Below are 12048 nucleotides of genomic sequence, written 5' to 3'. Positions count from 1 at the left end.
ATATACAAATGAGAGCTTACTTTGTGGCCATACATATTTTGCTTGTTTGTTGAAATCTTAGACTTCTGTCCCGTGTCACCTAAGACTGAAGGTACACACTTAGTAGCTGTGTGTGTGTGTGTGTGTGTGTGTGTGATGCATAAATTTTGACTGGACAAAGAATTGAAAATAAAATCTACCTCTGTCCTGTCTTTGAAATCATAATAATTCATAGATAAACTTACTACTCACTTTCTTGTCTGAAGAATATGTAGCAATCCCCAAAGCTTAGCTAATTTGTGATCATGTTATTGCTATTCCAATTGCTGACTCTGAAAATGACCACTGAAGAGGGATCCCACTCAGAGTGCATCTTTGTTTGCCGTGATGACAGCATAAAAAACGGACCCATGATGCCTCATGAGAGGCTCCCTTCTGCGATCTGTCCCGCACGTGGTGCTGTGGCAATCTTGTGAGCACTGAAGTATTAAAGCAGTTTTGTCTTGTGTTCCTTCATTCCGACAGGCCAATGACATTATGTTGACAAGCCATGTCTGATAGATTCAAAATTAAAAGTGAACGCTCTGCCTTTTCCCCGAGCTCACGCCTAATGGCCTTGGAGCTGACGTGTGATTTCACTGCTTCCAATACGCAGGAAGTCTGAGAAGAGCTTCTGAGGGTCTTTCTTCAAGACTGCACAGGATTGTTTGAGAAAAACCACATAACTTTGCTATGAAAGAGAAAAATGGAGAGAAATCCCTAATAGAACTCACTCATGACCTGAACTCCGAAGAGTAGTTTGTCAATGAAAATATTATCCTATTTCTACATGTGACTTACTGGCTGTGTGATAAACTTAACCAGATGAAGTTCATAAAATACAGGAGAAGTAACATTTGGAAAAGTAAAGAGTTTCAGATGTTCTCTGAATTTATCTGTTAGCTTTACACTGCATTATACAGTGTATTACGGAACAGGGATACACTGGGTATAGAAGTAAGACTTTTCATATTTCCTGGACAAGTTTTTGATTCTGCAGATTTTCTACTGAAGCATGGCTTTGCTTGTCTACATTATCAAAGATAGTTCATTAGATTATTGATTTTACAAAGGTATGTGAATAAACTTAGACAATTTAGAAAATGACTGTGGTTGGCTATTACAATATTTTGCAAGAGGTTAACTTATGGTACATGAGAGTATAAAGAGAGAGAGAGAGAGAGAGAGAGAGAGAGCCATTTGTGTATCTATATATGTATGAATAAAACATTTGGAAAACTGCTTTCTTAAAATCTTCTTGGAAATCTCAGTGTCTAGATCAGATAAAATCAGAGATTGTCTGTTTGCCTCCTTTCTTGAACTCGCAGGCACTTTTAATACTTAATTTGAAATCCATATTGATAAGATATCATCCAGATGCAAGGTAAATGAGTAGACACACTGGTAAAGCCTTCTTGAGGTGATGCTATTTTGAAAAATTGGGAGAGAAAAAAGTGGGACATCTTCAGAGTACTAATTTCCCTGGCTGAAGGCTTCTTTTTATCCTTTGAAAGCTTGCTTTGACCACTTATTTGCTTCTTCTGCTCCATGCCACTCCACCCTCCTCCCACCCCCACCCCTGGCTGAAGAGCATTTCGAACATGGCATCTTGTTTGCTGAATTATCTCACTTACAATCCGGTTAGTTTCTGGACCCTTGTTTTTCACTAATGCCTCCAGCGTGGGCTTCTTTCTTCAACACCACCTGTCCTTGATTATATGCTACCTCTTGAAATGGTAGAACTCTAACAAATTAGTTTTTGGTACTGTGACTCAGTATATTTCTTTCCCCTTCTTTGGATGTTCTCTGTGTCATTTTCTTGTCTACAGAATCCTTCAGTATTGCAGTCCAAGGCTAGAACTATATATTTAGTTCTTTTCGTTTCAGAAATGCCTAGGGTATGTTCTCTTTTGATTTTCTGACTCCAGGTCCTTGTACATTTCATTGCAATACTTGACTTCTTCTGGAACAGCCTTTAAAATTTTTCTGTTTAACTCTTTTGTTCCATCATTTGTTTTCATTATATCTCATGACTATATTTTTGAGAGTGCATTTTAGAGTTTCTTTTTGACATCTGATTTTATCTTTTTCTTCCCTAAGAATCACCTTTTGCTCTCTTTACATCTGATCCCCTTGTCACCTCACACCTCGTTGCCACCTCATAGCATCATCAGTGCTCCTCTTGAGAGGACCTCTGAATTCAGGTGTACGGCACTTCAAGTCTTACTTTGGTTCTCATGGATGTTTCGTTTTCCTCAACTTCAGCTAGCCAGGAGCAGTTGATGATCTGCCCTCGGTCAGTCAGTCAGTCAGTCTCGGCCTTGTTTGACTGATGATATTGAGCTTGCCCTCATTTTTTTTGTGCTATAGATACAGTCTAATTCTTGTGTATGAATTTTTATACATCCATACTTTGTTTCCTTTATGTTCAAATTATTTGTGGATATTTGCAGTCATTTCCTCTCATTCGGAGTCATGCCTCATCAGCAAATTGAGGTCCCAAACTTTATTTTGTCTACAACACTAAGGTGGATTCTATTTTGTGTCATATTTTAAGAGGCTTCTGTTTCTCAGTCATACTTTACATGCTTTCCACCAGAAAGGGCTCATCCTTTTACATTGTATGAGCAAGTATTCAGCTGGCATTCAAAATGTTTTCACTGGACAGATGTTCTTTTTTAAAAATAGATACCCGGGTACATTGTAGTCAGACTTAGTCTGGAAAGTCCACACTGTTCACCTTGAATGTCTCTGTTTGGTTTGAGATAGTGTTGATCGATGTGCATTACAACAACATTCAAGCCATCAAAGTATGCCAGACTGATGGATAAATGCTAGATGATTCTGTAAAGAAGTATTAGTCATGAACTAAGTGAATACCCTAGTGTACATATGATTTAAATACTATTTTTGTCCAATTAAAATGCCCTATTGGTTTCGTCATTATAATTTTATAAAAATTCTAGTGACTTCTTCCCTTCCTTCCAATTTCTAACCCACTTCTCTGCCCCCTTCTTCCTTTATGTCTTTATTCTCTCCCTATCCCCATCTTTCTACGTTTTAATTTCCCCTCATTTTCCGTTTCTTCTATATATCATCCTGCCATCCAGAATAGTGGTCTTTTAATTATTATGAACATGAAACTCTAACATAATACAATTAAACCCTCATTATACAGTAGCATCTGGTTGAAAATAGTAGAAACCAGGCAATTGTTAAGATATTTCGCTTAAATAATAACAGGTGTCTGCTTTTGCTCATTTTCCAGGTAGTGTTTAAGTGCTATGAGACTTGGAACTATAATGCAATTTAAGCCACACATATTGACAAGCCATATTAATGCTAACAACGCTGATCTTTCTGTACAATGTTTTAGTCATTGTCATATGAGTGTTTTTATTTCCATCTTTCACAGTGTTAGATTTAGGTGATTATATTTAAGGGACAGATTTTCCTTAGAAGCCTAGAAACTCTAAGGTTTTAATTGTTTGCTGAGAGTAGCATACTGAACCGATAATGATTTTGTTAATTAATTTTAACAATACTATTTTTAAAATTTGTGAACATCAATTTCCCAGGAATTGGAACCTTGAGCTTTTATTGTGTCCTTCAACTTGGAGTACATACCACTCTATGTTCTTAAGAAAAGGAGAAAAGTTTGAGACGTGAAATAAAACAGACTGACCATATTACATATAGACAGTTGCTTGTCAATATGAAGAATATTGATGTGATGTGAATTAATCTAGGAACACATCACCTGACATTATGTGAAAACATTCCTTGAATATAGAAAATGTTTACTTCCTTATAATTATAACCTCATATTTTAATGTAGACATTTTGCATATAATTAACACATAGTTTTTTTGTTGCTGCTCTTTCTATAATAAAACTATATCTTTTCAAGAAGATTTCCTGATGTAAGATCTGATTAACAGCTGATTATTACAAATGGAAATTATTAAACAGAATATAATTTTTAATATTTGCTGTCATAGAAGATATGCAGACTTGTCATAAAATGCCTACATTTAGTTAAATTCTACCTTTAAGCATTATTTCTTGCTTTACTTACATTACTAAAGAAAACATGTGAACAAAATCTACAGTCTACAAATTCAAAAGAAGTTATTATTTATTCAGCTCCCAGCGATTGTACACATTTGACCCTAAATGACAAAGTAAATGAAAGTCCTTTTTCAAAGTAATACAATCAGTTCAAAAAATATTGTGCTAATAAAGTTATACATTCTAATTGAAAGATTGATGGCAATCCATTTCGTTGTTACTAGGTTATTTGTGACGGACAGATGCAGAGTAACCTCATTACAGTCAGAATCGTGATGACTTGTAGTCAAAGAAAGAAATAAAGCTTTAAACCATTGTCACAATCCATTCCCAAAATCGAGTCAGAAGATGATTTAGAAGAAAATATGCAACCATTAAAATAATTTTGAATTTGTTATCCAGAAGTGTTATTATAAAGGCAATGAGGTATTCATCTGTTTGATTCCTAATTGTCCTCAAAATGCGCAAGTCAGGTGGACAGTTTTCAATTTATTTAAGAAAACTCTTGTAGGATCTGTTGGATTGAAAAATTATTCCTTGTGGTTTGGCATTTTCAGTTCATATTTTCAGTTGCTTTCTTTTTACCACTTTTTTAAACCATTAAGTCTCTATCAATGTATTTTAGTCATTTCTGACCTCAATCACTTCCATAATGATAAATTCTTCAGAATTTTTCCTTTATAAGCTTACTACTAGTTTACTGCCAGGTTTTTGCACTAGAGCACACAGTGGACATTTTACAGTTATGGAGCTGAGAGAAAACAAGAGCATGGACACACAATATATGTCCTTTTAAATTGCGGGAGATGTTGAAATTTTCAGGGAATATCTATCTTTGATTTTGAAACTTAATTTTCTTGGTAAATGATAATGTAGAAATGCTGACCGATTGTAAACTCTGAGTCTCAAAAACTTTGCCATTGTACATTTTACACTTGTTTCTAAAACATCTTACATTTATGAGCATCCTGCTATTTCAGATACAATAACTCACCTTTGTGTCTCCCAGATACGACACACTTCCTTGTCATTCTTTCTCACGTGTAGTGGAAGTCCATTCACAGTGGTTTCCCTACTTCTGTCATCTCTCCCACTCTTCCGACTCTTCCTCTTTTTCTTGGGCTCCTTGTGCAATATGTGCACATTAATCTTTGCAGACTATTTTTCATCATGAATTCCAATCTTTTGTGATATTGGCAGAGACAACTCTGTATTAGAAGAAGGTATTCCTAAACTGGGTTACATTTGGCTTCAGTATTTTCAGTCACGCAATTAAGAAAGCACTCTCATCGCAAGGAGGCCAATGGGATATGCGTTGGATATCTCATTATCAGTTGATAAATATCAGATGGTGGTGGTCATTGGATTCTGATTCCTAGAGATACTATGCGCAGGACCAAGCCCTGCCCAGTGCTGCCTCAGCATCATTCCCATGTGGGAGTCCATTGAGGCATCCATCTTGTTAACCCATCTTGTCAGGGGTTGGTCTCTGTTTTTCTGCCCCCTTCACTTCATGAAGCATGAAGTGCTACTTCAGGGACTGCTCTCTCCTGACAACATGTCCAAAGTAGGCGAGAGGACAGCTCCCCTCTTTGTCCCTAAGGAGCACCCTGGTGGTACTTATCCCAAGACAGATCCATTTGTTCATTTAACTGTCCACAGTACTTTCAAGTCTCTTCACCAGCATCATCATTCAAAGGCATCAGTTCTTCTTCAGTCTTCCGTTTTCAATGGCCAGCTTTTCCCATGCATACTAGGAGATTGAAAACACCATGGCTAGGGGCAGGTGCACCTTAGACGCCAAGGCAACCTCCTTGATTTTCAGCACTCTGAAGAGGTTTTGTTTAGCAGAATTGCCCAACAAAGCACTCTTCAGATGGTATTCCATCTGAAAGAGTGTCCCTACATAAACCTGATCTCTTCCTTCCCCAATAAATGAATTAAAGGACACTATTTATTTATTTATCTATTTTTAGTGTAAAGGTTATCCTGAAAATCAAAGTCTATATCATACTTGAGAAAACAAACTTGCAAGGAGGCAATATGTTAAAATAGATTAATTGGTCCACACAGCTACCCTCTTTTTTAATAAAATACCACAGAAAAAATATAATATTGATTAGTTACCTCTGCGCAATACAAGCTCTTCTAAAGGACACTTTAAGAAGATCATCAGTTAAGGAAAAGGTTTTTAGCAATTTTCATAAGTGAATAAAATTTCATTAAAAATTTCTTATCAACAGCACACCAGTCTGTTGTGAGGGGAAACATCCCACACACAACCTTCTTCTCGGTCCTAGTTATAGGTACTTACCATAGGTCATTGAATAGAGATGTAAACTCAGGTAAAATAATTTAATTTCTTATTCTTAGATTTTTATGCATCATAACCTAATTGATGGCACTTGACAACAAATGTTGAAAAATGGTTCTAAACTCATAAGACCATTGTGATACTTTTAACATTGAAAATGTTTCTAAATATATATGTTTTCATATATATACATATATAATGAATTCCTGTAAACAACCAATTAAGTAATATCTACTATGTGAAACTTCTGTTCCAGTTGTTAGTTATATAAAAGCAAGAGAAAAAAATAAACCAGAAAACTCACTTTAGCCTCAAACTCATGAGCAATTTGAACAATATGTGAATGTAGATATAGTTATTTATAGTTTATTATTAAAAAATTTGGAGGTAGATGTTTGGAAGTTTGTGTGTTGATGTTTTATATTATTTGCAGATTTTTTATAAATATTTTCCCATATGATATTCTTCTTCGCCATGATAATCAAGGGTAAACATTCCAGCTCATGTTCTATGCTCATTTCCTTAATGATCCTTTATGATTGATCATTAAGTTTTCCCAGTATTACCTATAAAGTAGGAACTGTTAACGACATGATCAAATATCAAATATCATCATCGAATATTTCTATCAAATAAATAAATCCAAGTAGAATTGTTGATACAATAAAAATAGATATTTTAGATGCACCTGTGAAATTCTCAGGAAAAGTGTTTCAATGTAAATTACCATGAACTGAACCTGATCAGACCAGGCACACTCAGCCTTCCTTTTTGACATTTTCTGGCTGGTGTGGTTTGTGAAAATGTTATCACAGAGTAAGTTTACATTATATAGCCAGTGAAGCAAAGTCTTTGTTGTATGAGTATTAGATAATGTTGTTTCCTTTTGTAAATTGCCTGTTGATGTTGCTTAAATGGCTTTATATCATGGTGATATTTCTACTGAAATATCATCAGCGGCTTTCGTCCATTGCATGTGTACACACTGATATATGTGAAATTTTTCATTTTTGTATAAGAAATACCAACCAAATTGTCTCATAACTTCCAAGGGGTTCACTTCAAAATTGATACATACTAGATTCCCAGGACTTTTTCAATAATAATTTTGTTCTATTGGCAATGCCATTTTGAACTTTGCTTATTTGTAAAGCTTTATTTACATTGGTTTGAGAAGCCCCAAGCAAACAATTATTATTTACCAGAGTACTAAAAATTCCTACCACTTTCTATTAAAATGTGTAATCATGGAAAAGTGTTGAGCACTGCTTGCTGAAAGAGAAAATTCCATTAATTGGGATGGAATGCCCAGATTTAACATATTGTTTACACAGGTGGAAATTCTACATCTGCAATTCTGCTGGCTGAAGGGAATCCTGGCTCTCCCTCCAGTGGGTCTTTCCTTGGAAGTCCGTTCTTGCCTTGCAAAATCCTTCCCCTCTGGTTGCACTTAGAGTTTTGTTTGGAGAAAGTGGCCAACCACTGAACACAATCATTGTCTCAGAACCCCACACTTGTTATATTCCAATTGCATTTAATATTTTTGATTCTTATTTTGCTTTATCTAGTGATCTGCACAGATGAACTCAAATCTGAACCCACTAGCTGCTCAGTGGGATACAGCAGTGGCAGTTTTAGTCCATAACAATTGCGGCCTTAAAGACCTTATGGGAGAGTTGTGGTCTACTGTATTGAGAGGCTATGAGTTGAATTCAACTCAGCTGTGAAAGGGTTGGCTTAGTGGTTTTGGAGAATATTGTGCTCACTTTTCAAACCAAACCAAGCTCCTTGCCTTTGAGTTGATGCCAACGTGCAGCGACCCAGTAGGACTGCCCCTGTGAGTGTCCGGACAATGAGTGCTCACATCGAGTAGAGTGGTTAGCTGGTCCTTGCCACCTGCCCTTTTAAGACAGTCCTGTGACTGGCTGAACACTGCTGAACAAAAGCCCCCAGTCATTGAAAGATTTCAAGGTTGATGTTTTAAGAGGAATCAGAATTGCTAGCAATGTAAGGGGAAATACAATATAAACTTTTCAGGTTCATAGCTATGAAAATTGAATGACTGATAACCTCTAAGTGTAAGGTAGGAACTATGTATTTTGTTTAAAAATATTCATCTATAATGCCTAGCAAGTTGACTAACATAATAATAAATATTTAAGAAAATGTGATGAATGAATATAATACATGCTTGTATAATTATACAGAAAATAGAACGATGACCCTACTCTTGATTAATATTGTACATGAAGCGTGAGCATAGAAGATGGGTTCTTTGGTTCTGTTTAGTAAAGGAGGTATTATATTAAGTGAACAGTAATTACAACCATTGCCTGATAAAGTATTTATTTGTATATTGTCTTTTAAAAGGTAATATAAAACCATTAAGTGTAGAAAAAACACATTATTAAAATGTTCAGTAGATTTCTTTGAAACCACTTATTTAGAAGGAATATATAGGAAGCATGTTTTCCTTTATGATGTTTGAACCATCTCCGTAGCTCAATCATAAAATTATGAGAATTCAGAGAACTATATCATAACTTTTACCCACAAAATCCATCTGATTTATTAGAGGGTTGTGATTGCATCCACATCCTCGGTTGGGATGGTAGTACTTAATAATACTGTAATTCTCTCTGCATGTCAGAAGATATATTGTAGTTTTCATTTATTTGCGCCAGGAGACAAAGCACTGTGTGTTTTTGGCGGTTCATGACTGATATGCAACTAAATAACCCTGCTTAGTTCTCAGTGCTAAATGTTTCTCCATTCCCTCAGATTAATAAGGTCTTTTCAGTGTAATGTGTCAATTTTATCAGATTCAAATTTATCATTAAACCAGCTCTCATATCTTTAGCTAGGGAAAGGGCTATTTTGAATGAGCTATCAATTTCTTTTCCATAGAATTGTTTATACTACAGGGAAAATCCTTACAAAAAATAACTTTTTATTACTGCTTGATCAGGAAAACTATATTTATGAACATTAGATACAATAAATGAATTTTGTATCTGTGGAATTTTAAAGTATTCTAATGTAAATCCAGCCACTTAACTTGTCTTGACCACTTACTTTTAAATTTTCTATTGTATGAGAATATCTTCAATAATTAGAAGTATTGAAGAAATAGGATTGCCAACAAAAATATAAATTTTAGAGGGTTAAGATAATTCATCTAGGCTAAATTTGATATCCTTACAATGAAACTGAGTTTAATTCAACAAATATCTGTTGCTCATCTTCTGTACATGTTAGGCAGTGTGCTAGGTTAAGGGAAGACTACCTGTTAAATGAGTGAAGTGAGTTTTATTAATCCTTTCTTAGAACACAGTATGTTAAATAGCCAAAACTGTGAGTATGTAACTTCCATTTCCCTGCACTTTTATTAGTTGTACCGTACAATGCAACATAATGCTGCAGTTTTATTAGTTGCACCGTACAATGCATGATTGTGTGACAATTATGATTTGGTAAGTTCAGTTTTTTTTTTCTGGGTCCTTGGGGCTAAAAAGTCAAAAGTAAAGGAAGATAATAGTGTAGCTTGCTTCTTTTTGTGAGTCAAACTGGGGAAGGAGTCCAGTGATGATAGGTGTGCTAATTTTCAAGGGAACTAAAGATTATGGAAACTATTATTGGGTTTAGGTACCAATGAAGCGGTTTCAACTCACAGAGACCCATGTACGAGAGCACAAATCACTGCCGGTCCTGCCCCACCCTTACCATTGTGGTGGTGTGCAAGCCCATCACCACAGCCACGGTCTGATTTCTAAGAATTGCATCATTCCTTTGTTAAAACCATCTTACCTATAATAGGATAGAAGCAGCTCCATTAAGAACTCTGAAACCGTCAAAATAAATATTAAAATTATACTTAATCAAGTATTTGAAAGCTACTCTGTATAAGATGAAAACATTCTTTAGAAGGAAATTATGTGCATCGATGACTATACCTTGAAAAATCAAATAGGTGACTTTTGTACTGTGTGTTCTCCCAAAAGCCATTCTTCCCATGCATTTCTTTGGTTTGTAGGTTTGCTTCTAACAGAATCCACCAATGATTTAATAATAAAAATATTATTACTCCAGATAAATGGACCTAGTTGGATGCACATTTGAACATTTTCTAAACTGCGCTTATCCTTACAGAAGACAGTAGCTTTTGAATATGATTCCATATGAAGCGGGGAAACACATTTCATCAATTTTCCCATTTCTTAATTTTAATGATTGGGAAATCATCTGATAGTGCTTATCCATATTCTAAATTCTCAACCTGAAGAGTTCAGGAAATGAGATGTCAAAACAATGGAATTTTATGCTATTTTATTTCTCAAAAGATGCATGAAAGCAGGAAAAAGGTTATTCTTGTTGGAAAATGCTGTATAATTATTTCTAGGTACTCCCCCCTCCTACTTTTGCCCTTGCTTTGTGACATTTAAAATATTATTTATTTAGCTGTTAATTCTTCTACTGCTGATGTTCGTTAAAACATTCTTCGAAGATACAATTTAAGATACAATACACATAACTTTTAACCTAATTGATTACTCTCAGAATGCACTTATTTGGTACAGTGACTTTCCAAGTGTCTGGGATCGTGGTTTAAGAAACTGAGGGTGAAGAGTTGAACAGTGCTGGGCTCTCTCCAGAAGGCTCCAGAGTTGGCACAGCGCAGGCATGCGCTTTCTCTGCTCCCTCTCAGCTACAAGCGAAGGACCGTGCATCCGTCCGTCTGTCAGGGACATTGTGAATGTTCACAGCTCTATCTGTCAACGCGTCTGAGGTCTTTTCACCCTCTTTGCAGTTTCTTCTTGATCAAAGCATGACCTGCTTACTAAGGCGTTCATAAGATAATAATTGAGTCACAAACCTCAAGCCAGAAGACAAAAGGAAAGACTGTATAGGAGGCCACTGCTAATTTCCCTCCTAACATAATCAGATCAGTACAGCTATCCAGCCAGGACTCATAACCCTTAATAAGTCACTCTACTCGATTAAGAGAAATTGATTTTCCTCGACTATGGATCATAGTGATTATGATAAATGTGGTATCCGCCGTTCACTCTGCTCCACTACAGCTGCCAATGGCCATTTGTTTGCAGGACGGCAGGTAAACGAGCTAGCGAGATGATGCTTTGTCATTAACTGCAGTGGGCATCAGTGTTTTGACAGCTGTGGAATTGAGTGGTTCAATAGATCAGGTTTGAAGCCAGTTGTAAGAGGCTTGTGCAGCGATTGCATTCTGGACAATACTACCGAAACTTTACCAGGCACAACTCCTGGACCGTGGTATTCCATTGGAAATTGGGAAACTAAAATAGAGATACAACTCTATTTTCAAATACAAACAAGTTTACATGGGAGCCAAACACCCTATCACCACGATTCTGACAGGATCATAAGGTCCTTTGATGTCTCCCACAAGTGTGTCCTACCTACGTAGGTCTACGCAACCAAATCTAGGTGTCCAGATAGTCATGATCAATATCTTAAAATAATAGTATTGGTTGTGGACACTTTTAACTCTTCAATCTTTATGCTGTCTATCTCACTCACCTGCAAACTTTTGAAGGAGTTCATTTTACTTTGAATTGTTATCTACTCTACTCTATAACTCTTGATATTTAACACCCATTGAGTGT

The sequence above is a fragment of the Tenrec ecaudatus genome, chromosome 2, assembly GCF_050624435.1.
Source record: "Tenrec ecaudatus isolate mTenEca1 chromosome 2, mTenEca1.hap1, whole genome shotgun sequence".
NCBI classification, from domain to species: domain Eukaryota; kingdom Metazoa; phylum Chordata; class Mammalia; order Afrosoricida; family Tenrecidae; genus Tenrec; species Tenrec ecaudatus.
The sequence above is the reverse complement of the archived record's forward strand: the minus strand, read 5'-3'. Positions refer to the sequence as shown.